The following is a 9,991-nucleotide window of genomic DNA, read 5'->3' as shown; positions in this document are numbered from 1 at the left end:
AATGAAGCACTTCGAAAAGCTTACAGCACCTGGTATTCCCAGGCGGTCTCCCATCCAAGTACTAACCAGGCCCGACCCTGCTTTACTTCCGAGTTCAGATGAGATCGGGCATTTCCAGGGTGGTATGGCCGTAAGCGAAAGAGGCTGTCAAGCGTTGGCTATTTAAATCAGCTGCCAAATGAAGCACTTCAAAAAGCTTACAGCACCTGGTATTCCCAGGCGGTCTCCCATCCAAGTACTAACCAGGCCCGACCCTGCTTTACTTCCGAGTTCAGATGAGATCGGGCATTTCCAGGGTGGTATGGCCGTAAGCGAAAGAGGCTGTCAAGCGTTGGCTATTTAAATCAGCTGCCAAATGAAGCACTTCGAAAAGCTTACAGCACCTGGTATTCCCAGGCGGTCTCCCATCCAAGTACTAACCAGGCCCGACCCTGCTTTACTTCCGAGTTCAGATGAGATCGGGCATTTCCAGGGTGGTATGGCCGTAAGCGAAAGAAGCTGTCAAGCGTTGGCTATTTAAATCAGCTGCCAAATGAAGCACTTCAAAAAGCTTACAGCACCTGGTATTCCCAGGCGGTCTCCCATCCAAGTACTAACCAGGCCCGACCCTGCTTTACTTCCGAGTTCAGATGAGATCGGGCATTTCCAGGGTGGTATGGCCGTAAGCGAAAGAGGCTGTCAAGCGTTGGCTATTTAAATCAGCTGCCAAATGAAGCACTTCGAAAAGCTTACAGCACCTGGTATTCCCAGGCGGTCTCCCATCCAAGTACTAACCAGGCCCGACCCTGCTTTACTTCCGAGTTCAGATGAGATCGGGCATTTCCAGGGTGGTATGGCCGTAAGCGAAAGAGGCTGTCAAGCGTTGGCTATTTAAATCAGCTGCCAAATGAAGCACTTCGAAAAGCTTACAGCACCTGGTATTCCCAGGCGGTCTCCCATCCAAGTACTAACCAGGCCCGACCCTGCTTTACTTCCGAGTTCAGATGAGATCGGGCATTTCCAGGGTGGTATGGCCGTAAGCGAAAGAGGCTGTCAAGCGTTGGCTATTTAAATCAGCTGCCAAATGAAGCACTTCAAAAAGCTTACAGCACCTGGTATTCCCAGGCGGTCTCCCATCCAAGTACTAACCAGGCCCGACCCTGCTTTACTTCCGAGTTCAGATGAGATCGGGCATTTCCAGGGTGGTATGGCCGTAAGCGAAAGAGGCTGTCAAGCGTTGGCTATTTAAATCAGCTGCCAAATGAAGCACTTCGAAAAGCTTACAGCACCTGGTATTCCCAGGCGGTCTCCCATCCAAGTACTAACCAGGCCCGACCCTGCTTTACTTCCGAGTTCAGATGAGATCGGGCATTTCCAGGGTGGTATGGCCGTAAGCGAAAGAGGCTGTCAAGCGTTGGCTATTTAAATCAGCTGCCAAATGAAGCACTTCAAAAAGCTTACAGCACCTGGTATTCCCAGGCGGTCTCCCATCCAAGTACTAACCAGGCCCGACCCTGCTTTACTTCCGAGTTCAGATGAGATCGGGCATTTCCAGGGTGGTATGGCCGTAAGCGAAAGAGGCTGTCAAGCGTTGGCTATTTAAATCAGCTGCCAAATGAAGCACTTCGAAAAGCTTACAGCACCTGGTATTCCCAGGCGGTCTCCCATCCAAGTACTAACCAGGCCCGACCCTGCTTTACTTCCGAGTTCAGATGAGATCGGGCATTTCCAGGGTGGTATGGCCGTAAGCGAAAGAGGCTGTCAAGCGTTGGCTATTTAAATCAGCTGCCAAATGAAGCACTTCAAAAAGCTTACAGCACCTGGTATTCCCAGGCGGTCTCCCATCCAAGTACTAACCAGGCCCGACCCTGCTTTACTTCCGAGTTCAGATGAGATCGGGCATTTCTTTTTTTTTTTTTTTTTTTTTTTTTTTTTTTTTTTTTTTTTTATATCAAAAATTAAAAACAGTTACATTCAGGTAATAATACATTTACATTATATAAAGCCATTTGAACATATGTATTCCCATTTAAAAAGTCTTTTTCAAATACATCAATCTTGTCATTCATGTTACAGTAATAGAAAAGAGTATTAAGCAGTTCAGACATTTTTCTTTGAAACAATTTACACACAGACAATTTGCCATTCTTTTGTTTAACAATATTCCTTCTATTCCATATCACATTTCTTGCAACTGTTAAAAAGAAGTTTATGAACCTTGTGTTTTTACCTTCTGTTTTACAACCAAATAAAAATAATGTTTCCCATTCCTCATCAACAACTTCATTTTCAATCCCCATTTCATTTAGCATTTCTTTAATTTTTCCAATAAAACATTTTAACTCTTTGCATTTAAAAAACAAATGTAGTATACCTTCATCTTCTTCATTACAAACTTTACATCTTGCATCATTTGCCAAACCTATTTTACACAATCTCATTTCACTTAATATACAGTTTTGTCTTAAAATGTAATCAAAATTCTCTAAAACGGGACTTTTCCACCAAGCTCTTACATGTTGCCATATTTCCTTCTTTTCAATATTGGGATATAATCTTTTCCAGTACTCTTCTGCTTTGGGTGTAACAAAAACATCTTTACGTAAACAAGAATAGAACATTTTCAGTATACCATCTTTAAAAGCATATTGATTTTCTTTAAAGTTTATCACCCTTCCTTCATCGCTGTGCATTTCAAATTTATTTTCTATAATTTCTTTCCATTCTTTTGGTATATTTTTTTTCAAGTTGTTAAGCTGCTTTTCAATAACTCTTTTAGTTTCGTTTTCATAGTTTTCTATTATTGCATCTTTTATTACGTGCGCCTGTACATAACCAGGTATCACTTCATATAAAATATCTTTAATTTGCTTTATTCCTGCATTAAACCATTTCTTATAAAAAATAGTATTATTCCCTTCTTTAATGTATTCATTTAAAAACAGTGGCTGCTTTAAAATCTCTTCTTTACTAAATGAACAATCAATATGCTTTCTAAAATCTCCCCATGCTTTAATAACCTCTTTATAGAATTCTGGAACTTTATTCATCATATTCTCTTTGGGCTTCATCCATAATATATATTCTTGCATTTCCCCACATTTATTTAAAAAATACCTCATCACATCTTTCCATACATGTTTTTCTTCTTTCCAATATTTATTTACAGTTTTAATTCTTATGCTTTTCATTCTGATTAGAGGATCAATTAAACCTAAGCCTCCTTCTTCAACTTTACCAATTATGGTGTCATAAGCTATTTTGGAAGGTTTTCCATCCCATAAGAAATCTAAAACAATAGCTTTTATCTTTTTATACACACTCATTGGCAAACTCACTGTACCTAAAACATACCACATTTTTGATAAAAATAAGGAATTTAAAACTAAAACTTTCCCCTTTAAAAACAAACCTCTTAATTTCCAGAAATGTAATCTTTTCTCCATTCCCTTTAAAACTTCCTCCCACATTAAATTCCTTGTTTCATTTTCATTTTCACCAACCCTTATACCTAAAATTTTCATATCAACTTTCTCCTCTTTAAATTTGATTTTTTCTGGTAAAACATTTATTTTTCCCAGTCTCATGTATTTAGTTTTTTCCTTATTAATTTTTGCTCCTGTTCCATTGCAATATCTGTTTAAAATTTCCTCTGCTTTTTCAATACTTTTAATATCTTTTACTATTAAAGTAGTATCATCAGCATACTGAAATATTTTGTGTTCTAAGTCTGTTCCTTTTATACATAATCCTCGTATTTGCGTTTCATTATCAATTGCTAATCCTAATGTTTCAGATACAAGTGTGTATAATAGTGCTGACATTGGACATCCTTGTCTTATTGATCTTGTTATTTTAAAATCTTTAGTTAAAAAACCATTTACTTTTATACAGCTTGTTATATCTGCATATAAACATTTTATCCATTGTAAGTATCTTTCTCCAAAACCAAATCTCTCCATTACATCCATCATATATTTGTGTTCCACTCTATCAAAAGCTTTTTCTAAATCGACACTGATTATATATCCTGTTTCTTTTTCCTCTCTCATATACCATATTATATCTCTTATATTGTTTATGACATCAGTTATGTCTCTTTTTAGAACTGCATATGCTTGATTTGTTTTGATTATGTTAGGTACAACTACTTTCAATCTATTAGCTAAAACCTTTGCTAAAATTTTATAGTCCGTGTTCAGCATGCTTAAGGGTCGATAATTTTTTAAGTCTCCTTTGTCTCCATTTCTTTTATAAATCATTTTCACCATTCCTTTCTTCATACTATTAGTTAACTCCCCTTTTTCATAAATATCACTGTATATTTCATTTAAAATAGGAATTAAAACATTTTTAAAAACTTTATAAAACTCAACTGGTAGTCCATCTATTCCTGGACTTTTCCCATTTCTCGACTGATCAATAGCTGTTTCTATTTCTAAATCTGTTATCTCACTCTCACACATTTCCTTGTCCTCTTTATTTAATTTTGCTGTTATTTTTTCTAATAAAAAATGTTCATCATTTAAATTAACTCCATTTTCTGTAAATAATTCCTTATAAAATCGTCTAGTTTCATTTAAAATTCCCTCTTTGTCTTCTACAGTTTTCCCATCTTGTGTTTTTATACATTTTATTACAGCTGCTCTCTGTCTTGTTTTTTCTAATTCATAAAAGTATTTTGTACTTCTTTCTCCTTCTACAATGTCTTTAGCTCTGCTTCTAATAATTACTCCTTTACACTTTTCTTCTTCAATTTTCTTCAGCTTTTCCTGTAATTCAATTATTTTGTCAACATTTATCCCATTTACTTTACTCATTTCTTCATTCCATTCTTTTCTAATTTTATTTTCTTTGAATTTTTTGGCCTTTTGTATTTTTTCTGATATATTTATTGAGTATTCTTTTATTCTATTTTTCAGATTATCCCACCATAAACCTGTTTCTGTTTCAAACATTTCATCATTTACACTATTAATTATTATATTTTCTATATTCATTTTATAACTTTCTATTTTTAACAGCTCAGTGTTAAGTATCCACACTCCGGGTCCTTTTTCAATCTCATTAAAATTCATTGTTATCCATAAAAAATCATGATCACTCTCACTATAGGTTTTATATAAAATTGTGTTAACATATTGTACTTCATTTTTTTTACATAAAAACAAGTCAATTCTACTTTGCTTTAAAATCCTATTTGCAATTTCTCTTCTTGAATACTCTCTTTTCATACCATTCCGCTCTCTCCATACATCTACCAAATCACATTTTCTCATCAAATTTTGTAGTTCATTCCTCCCTCTGTCTGTTCTAAAATTCATTGAGTCATCTATATCTATTCTTTGCATGGCAATATTAAAATCTCCTAAAATAAATATGTTTTCATTCTTTTCTATTAGCTTATCTATTTCCTTATAAAAGTTATATTTGTCCTTTTCCTCATTTGGTGCATGTATGTTGCATACTCTAAAACTTTTCCCACCATACAGAACTTTTACAATTATTATTCTTCCATTAGTGTCTTTATAGTCTAATTCTACTTTCTCAAAAATCCCTCTTTTTATTAAAATTGCTACTCCTCTATTCTTTTCTATATTCCCATTACTAAATATTTCACCATTCCATAATTTTCTCATTTCATTTTTAATCTCATTTTCCCACTTTGTCTCTTGTAAACATAATATATCACACTTTTTTGTTAAACACGTTAATCTTTCAAACTTTTCACATTTGGACAATCCTCTTACATTCAATGATACCACACATACATTACTCATTAGTATAATTATTGAATAAACCAATAACCACCATTCATTCTGAGTCACTGTCACTTAAACAAATGTTTCTTGCATCTCCCTTTTCAAATTTCTTCCTTTCCATTCTTTCTTTAATCTCTTCTCTTCTTATTTTTTGCCGTTGTAGAACCATTTCAATGTTTAAGCCACTTTTAGATCTTGATTTTAAATCTTTTATCTTTTTTCCTTTTTCTTTTTTTTCCAGTCCATAATTCCCCCTTTCAAAATCCATTCCTCTTACCTCATTTATTGCTCTTATTTCATTGTCCTCAGTCCTTGTTTTCTCCTGTCTCTCTTCAATGTTCAGTTCTGTAGTGTCCTCATCATATTGTTCGTCAGCAAATTGTCTATTATTTGGTTCTCCTTCTTCCTTGTTTGCTCCTTCTCCCAGTTCCATTTCTTTATCCTCTTGCTCATTTCTGTTCTCTTCTGTGTTTTTTTCTTCTCCTGTTTTGTCCTCCTTCCTTTCTGTTGCCGTATTTTCAAGTGATGCTTGTATTTCCATCCTTTCAACTTCCTCCTCTTTTTCACAGTTACATCTTGTCAATGCCCTCTCGCAGCCCTGGCACTGCGGAACTTCGCAGTCCCGCACATAATGCCCCTGCTGAAGACATCTCCTGCATGTGAAATTTGGGCAGTCTTTCTTCTCATGCTCTGTACTGGAGCAGAGTCTGCACATTTTCAGTTGATTATCATGAATCACTCTGAAATATTGCATCCCTTCTTCCGTCATGAAGCCAACATTGTACGGTAAAGATTTCACTTCTTTGGGAAATTTTACTCTGACAAAGCGTGTTCCATCTGCCACCATTGTTCCCGGATGATATTTTCTTCTTATTGGAAGTATCGGAGTTACTCCCCAATTACTTAGTTTTTGTTGTATCTCCTCATCCTGTATATAACTGGGCAAGTTCAGGAAAGATACCATTTTTTCTGTTGCACACAGCTTTTTCATCTCACATTCTTCTCCATTAATCATCAGTCCGTTTAACAATATCTCGCATTCTTTTTCACTTTCCATTGTCAGTTCAAATTCATTGTTGTTTTTTCTTCTCAGTCCAAGTAATTTGCCAATCCCGACTTTGTCTTCCACTGCTTTGATTATGTTGTTTATAGTAGAGTTTTCAATGTCTCTTACCATCATTGTTAGTGTGGCTTCCTTCTTGTACTCTCTTTGATATCTTGCTTGCTTCTTTATTTTGTTCAGCATCTGTTGTTTTTGACTTAAAGCATTCCTTTGTCCTTCAGTATTCTTTACACTTTCAATAATTGCAGTTGATTGTAGATCCCCTTTCTTTTCTTGATCGCCTCCTTTTCCTTCTTTTTTCTTTGAAACAACTGTTGCCCATGTCTCATTGCTGTTTTCTCTGGCATCTTCATTTTGAGTCCTTTCAAGCATGTTAGTAGCATTTCCTTGTTCTCTGTTCCTTTTTCCATTTGTGTCCTGTCCATTCTCTTTCTCCATAGTGTCCATTTTGTTGTTTTACTAACCCCAAAACAGTGTTACTGTTTGGGGTTAGTTAAAAATAATCTTTAACTGAAAAAACAATTAAAGTAAACTTTGTAATACAAAAACTAAAAATAAAAAACAAAACTGCCAAAATGGAAGAGCCTCTCTCTTCCTTCTGCCACCTCACACTTCCTGCAGTGCACCAACTCTAACTCACACTAGAGGGCGTGTCCAGGGTGGTATGGCCGTAAGCGAAAGAGGCTGTCAAGCGTTGGCTATTTAAATCAGCTGCCAAATGAAGCACTTCGAAAAGCTTACAGCACCTGGTATTCCCAGGCGGTCTCCCATCCAAGTACTAACCAGGCCCGACCCTGCTTTACTTCCGAGTTCAGATGAGATCGGGCATTTCCAGGGTGGTATGGCCGTAAGCGAAAGAGGCTGTCAAGCGTTGGCTATTTAAATCAGCTGCCAAATGAAGCACTTCGAAAAGCTTACAGCACCTGGTATTCCCAGGCGGTCTCCCATCCAAGTACTAACCAGGCCCGACCCTGCTTTACTTCCGAGTTCAGATGAGATCGGGCATTTCCAGGGTGGTATGGCCGTAAGCGAAAGAGGCTGTCAAGCGTTGGCTATTTAAATCAGCTGCCAAATGAAGCACTTCAAAAAGCTTACAGCACCTGGTATTCCCAGGCGGTCTCCCATCCAAGTACTAACCAGGCCCGACCCTGCTTTACTTCCGAGTTCAGATGAGATCGGGCATTTCCAGGGTGGTATGGCCGTAAGCGAAAGAGGCTGTCAAGCGTTGGCTATTTAAATCAGCTGCCAAATGAAGCACTTCGAAAAGCTTACAGCACCTGGTATTCCCAGGCGGTCTCCCATCCAAGTACTAACCAGGCCCGACCCTGCTTTACTTCCGAGTTCAGATGAGATCGGGCATTTCCAGGGTGGTATGGCCGTAAGCGAAAGAAGCTGTCAAGCGTTGGCTATTTAAATCAGCTGCCAAATGAAGCACTTCAAAAAGCTTACAGCACCTGGTATTCCCAGGCGGTCTCCCATCCAAGTACTAACCAGGCCCGACCCTGCTTTACTTCCGAGTTCAGATGAGATCGGGCATTTCCAGGGTGGTATGGCCGTAAGCGAAAGAGGCTGTCAAGCGTTGGCTATTTAAATCAGCTGCCAAATGAAGCACTTCGAAAAGCTTACAGCACCTGGTATTCCCAGGCGGTCTCCCATCCAAGTACTAACCAGGCCCGACCCTGCTTTACTTCCGAGTTCAGATGAGATCGGGCATTTCCAGGGTGGTATGGCCGTAAGCGAAAGAGGCTGTCAAGCGTTGGCTATTTAAATCAGCTGCCAAATGAAGCACTTCAAAAAGCTTACAGCACCTGGTATTCCCAGGCGGTCTCCCATCCAAGTACTAACCAGGCCCGACCCTGCTTTACTTCCGAGTTCAGATGAGATCGGGCATTTCCAGGGTGGTATGGCCGTAAGGGAAAGAGGCTGTCAAGCGTTGGCTATTTAAATCAGCTGCCAAATGAAGCACTTCGAAAAGCTTACAGCACCTGGTATTCCCAGGCGGTCTCCCATCCAAGTACTAACCAGGCCCGACCCTGCTTTACTTCCGAGTTCAGATGAGATCGGGCATTTCCAGGGTGGTATGGCCGTAAGCGAAAGAGGCTGTCAAGCGTTGGCTATTTAAATCAGCTGCCAAATGAAGCACTTCAAAAAGCTTACAGCACCTGGTATTCCCAGGCGGTCTCCCATCCAAGTACTAACCAGGCCCGACCCTGCTTTACTTCCGAGTTCAGATGAGATCGGGCATTTCCAGGGTGGTATGGCCGTAAGCGAAAGAGGCTGTCAAGCGTTGGCTATTTAAATCAGCTGCCAAATGAAGCACTTCGAAAAGCTTACAGCACCTGGTATTCCCAGGCGGTCTCCCATCCAAGTACTAACCAGGCCCGACCCTGCTTTACTTCCGAGTTCAGATGAGATCGGGCATTTCCAGGGTGGTATGGCCGTAAGCGAAAGAGGCTGTCAAGCGTTGGCTATTTAAATCAGCTGCCAAATGAAGCACTTCAAAAAGCTTACAGCACCTGGTATTCCCAGGCGGTCTCCCATCCAAGTACTAACCAGGCCCGACCCTGCTTTACTTCCGAGTTCAGATGAGATCGGGCATTTCCAGGGTGGTATGGCCGTAAGCGAAAGAGGCTGTCAAGCGTTGGCTATTTAAATCAGCTGCCAAATGTAGCACTTCGAAAAGCTTACAGCACCTGGTATTCCCAGGCGGTCTCCCATCCAAGTACTAACCAGGCCCGACCCTGCTTTACTTCCGAGTTCAGATGAGATCGGGCATTTCCAGGGTGGTATGGCCGTAAGCGAAAGAGGCTGTCAAGCGTTGGCTATTTAAATCAGCTGCCAAATGAAGCACTTCGAAAAGCTTACAGCACCTGGTATTCCCAGGCGGTCTCCCATCCAAGTACTAACCAGGCCCGACCCTGCTTTACTTCCGAGTTCAGATGAGATCGGGCATTTCCAGGGTGGTATGGCCGTAAGCGAAAGAGGCTGTCAAGCGTTGGCTATTTAAATCAGCTGCCAAATGAAGCACTTCGAAAAGCTTACAGCACCTGGTATTCCCAGGCGGTCTCCCATCCAAGTACTAACCAGGCCCGACCCTGCTTTACTTCCGAGTTCAGATGAGATCGGGCATTTCCAGGGTGGTATGGCCGTAAGCGAAAGAAGCTGTCAAGCGTTGGCTATTTAAATC

General features: G+C 39.6%; 24 non-coding genes across 24 annotated transcripts; all 24 read right to left on the bottom strand.

The window, feature by feature from the left end:
* Positions 1 to 17: 17 nt before the first annotated feature.
* Positions 18 to 136, bottom strand: LOC148682071 (5S ribosomal RNA). The gene has a single exon (XR_015943874.1). It is a non-coding gene; the product is annotated as a 5S ribosomal RNA (ribosomal RNA).
* A 58-nt stretch (positions 137 to 194) lies between these two features.
* LOC148682070 (5S ribosomal RNA) lies at positions 195 to 313 on the bottom strand. The gene has a single exon (XR_015943873.1). It is a non-coding gene; the product is annotated as a 5S ribosomal RNA (ribosomal RNA).
* A 58-nt stretch (positions 314 to 371) lies between these two features.
* Positions 372 to 490, bottom strand: LOC148682069 (5S ribosomal RNA). The gene has a single exon (XR_015943872.1). It is a non-coding gene; the product is annotated as a 5S ribosomal RNA (ribosomal RNA).
* Positions 491 to 548: 58 nt separating this feature from the next.
* LOC148682068 (5S ribosomal RNA) lies at positions 549 to 667 on the bottom strand. Its single transcript, XR_015943871.1, has one exon. It is a non-coding gene; the product is annotated as a 5S ribosomal RNA (ribosomal RNA).
* A 58-nt stretch (positions 668 to 725) lies between these two features.
* Positions 726 to 844, bottom strand: LOC148682067 (5S ribosomal RNA). The gene has a single exon (XR_015943870.1). It is a non-coding gene; the product is annotated as a 5S ribosomal RNA (ribosomal RNA).
* Positions 845 to 902: 58 nt separating this feature from the next.
* Positions 903 to 1,021, bottom strand: LOC148682066 (5S ribosomal RNA). Its single transcript, XR_015943869.1, has one exon. It is a non-coding gene; the product is annotated as a 5S ribosomal RNA (ribosomal RNA).
* A 58-nt stretch (positions 1,022 to 1,079) lies between these two features.
* LOC148682065 (5S ribosomal RNA) lies at positions 1,080 to 1,198 on the bottom strand. Its single transcript, XR_015943868.1, has one exon. It is a non-coding gene; the product is annotated as a 5S ribosomal RNA (ribosomal RNA).
* Positions 1,199 to 1,256: 58 nt separating this feature from the next.
* Positions 1,257 to 1,375, bottom strand: LOC148682064 (5S ribosomal RNA). The gene has a single exon (XR_015943867.1). It is a non-coding gene; the product is annotated as a 5S ribosomal RNA (ribosomal RNA).
* A 58-nt stretch (positions 1,376 to 1,433) lies between these two features.
* Positions 1,434 to 1,552, bottom strand: LOC148682063 (5S ribosomal RNA). Its single transcript, XR_015943866.1, has one exon. It is a non-coding gene; the product is annotated as a 5S ribosomal RNA (ribosomal RNA).
* Positions 1,553 to 1,610: 58 nt separating this feature from the next.
* On the bottom strand, positions 1,611 to 1,729 carry LOC148682062 (5S ribosomal RNA). Its single transcript, XR_015943865.1, has one exon. It is a non-coding gene; the product is annotated as a 5S ribosomal RNA (ribosomal RNA).
* A 5,809-nt stretch (positions 1,730 to 7,538) lies between these two features.
* Positions 7,539 to 7,657, bottom strand: LOC141383694 (5S ribosomal RNA). Its single transcript, XR_015943864.1, has one exon. It is a non-coding gene; the product is annotated as a 5S ribosomal RNA (ribosomal RNA).
* A 58-nt stretch (positions 7,658 to 7,715) lies between these two features.
* LOC137492335 (5S ribosomal RNA) lies at positions 7,716 to 7,834 on the bottom strand. The gene has a single exon (XR_015943863.1). It is a non-coding gene; the product is annotated as a 5S ribosomal RNA (ribosomal RNA).
* A 58-nt stretch (positions 7,835 to 7,892) lies between these two features.
* On the bottom strand, positions 7,893 to 8,011 carry LOC137492334 (5S ribosomal RNA). The gene has a single exon (XR_015943862.1). It is a non-coding gene; the product is annotated as a 5S ribosomal RNA (ribosomal RNA).
* Positions 8,012 to 8,069: 58 nt separating this feature from the next.
* On the bottom strand, positions 8,070 to 8,188 carry LOC137492333 (5S ribosomal RNA). Its single transcript, XR_015943861.1, has one exon. It is a non-coding gene; the product is annotated as a 5S ribosomal RNA (ribosomal RNA).
* A 58-nt stretch (positions 8,189 to 8,246) lies between these two features.
* LOC137492332 (5S ribosomal RNA) lies at positions 8,247 to 8,365 on the bottom strand. Its single transcript, XR_015943860.1, has one exon. It is a non-coding gene; the product is annotated as a 5S ribosomal RNA (ribosomal RNA).
* A 58-nt stretch (positions 8,366 to 8,423) lies between these two features.
* LOC137492331 (5S ribosomal RNA) lies at positions 8,424 to 8,542 on the bottom strand. The gene has a single exon (XR_015943859.1). It is a non-coding gene; the product is annotated as a 5S ribosomal RNA (ribosomal RNA).
* Positions 8,543 to 8,600: 58 nt separating this feature from the next.
* On the bottom strand, positions 8,601 to 8,719 carry LOC137492330 (5S ribosomal RNA). Its single transcript, XR_015944481.1, has one exon. It is a non-coding gene; the product is annotated as a 5S ribosomal RNA (ribosomal RNA).
* A 58-nt stretch (positions 8,720 to 8,777) lies between these two features.
* Positions 8,778 to 8,896, bottom strand: LOC141383301 (5S ribosomal RNA). The gene has a single exon (XR_015943858.1). It is a non-coding gene; the product is annotated as a 5S ribosomal RNA (ribosomal RNA).
* Positions 8,897 to 8,954: 58 nt separating this feature from the next.
* Positions 8,955 to 9,073, bottom strand: LOC137492328 (5S ribosomal RNA). Its single transcript, XR_015943857.1, has one exon. It is a non-coding gene; the product is annotated as a 5S ribosomal RNA (ribosomal RNA).
* Positions 9,074 to 9,131: 58 nt separating this feature from the next.
* On the bottom strand, positions 9,132 to 9,250 carry LOC141383757 (5S ribosomal RNA). Its single transcript, XR_015943856.1, has one exon. It is a non-coding gene; the product is annotated as a 5S ribosomal RNA (ribosomal RNA).
* A 58-nt stretch (positions 9,251 to 9,308) lies between these two features.
* LOC137492325 (5S ribosomal RNA) lies at positions 9,309 to 9,427 on the bottom strand. The gene has a single exon (XR_015943855.1). It is a non-coding gene; the product is annotated as a 5S ribosomal RNA (ribosomal RNA).
* Positions 9,428 to 9,485: 58 nt separating this feature from the next.
* LOC137492324 (5S ribosomal RNA) lies at positions 9,486 to 9,604 on the bottom strand. The gene has a single exon (XR_015943854.1). It is a non-coding gene; the product is annotated as a 5S ribosomal RNA (ribosomal RNA).
* A 58-nt stretch (positions 9,605 to 9,662) lies between these two features.
* LOC141383385 (5S ribosomal RNA) lies at positions 9,663 to 9,781 on the bottom strand. The gene has a single exon (XR_015943853.1). It is a non-coding gene; the product is annotated as a 5S ribosomal RNA (ribosomal RNA).
* Positions 9,782 to 9,839: 58 nt separating this feature from the next.
* Positions 9,840 to 9,958, bottom strand: LOC137492322 (5S ribosomal RNA). Its single transcript, XR_015943852.1, has one exon. It is a non-coding gene; the product is annotated as a 5S ribosomal RNA (ribosomal RNA).
* Positions 9,959 to 9,991: the final 33 nt, after the last annotated feature.

Source organism: Danio rerio, chromosome 4 (assembly GCF_052040795.2).
Source record: "Danio rerio strain M-AB ecotype USA chromosome 4, GRCz13ab, whole genome shotgun sequence".
NCBI classification, from domain to species: Eukaryota; Metazoa; Chordata; class Actinopteri; order Cypriniformes; family Danionidae; genus Danio; species Danio rerio.
This window is presented reverse-complemented; position numbering and strand designations above follow the sequence as displayed.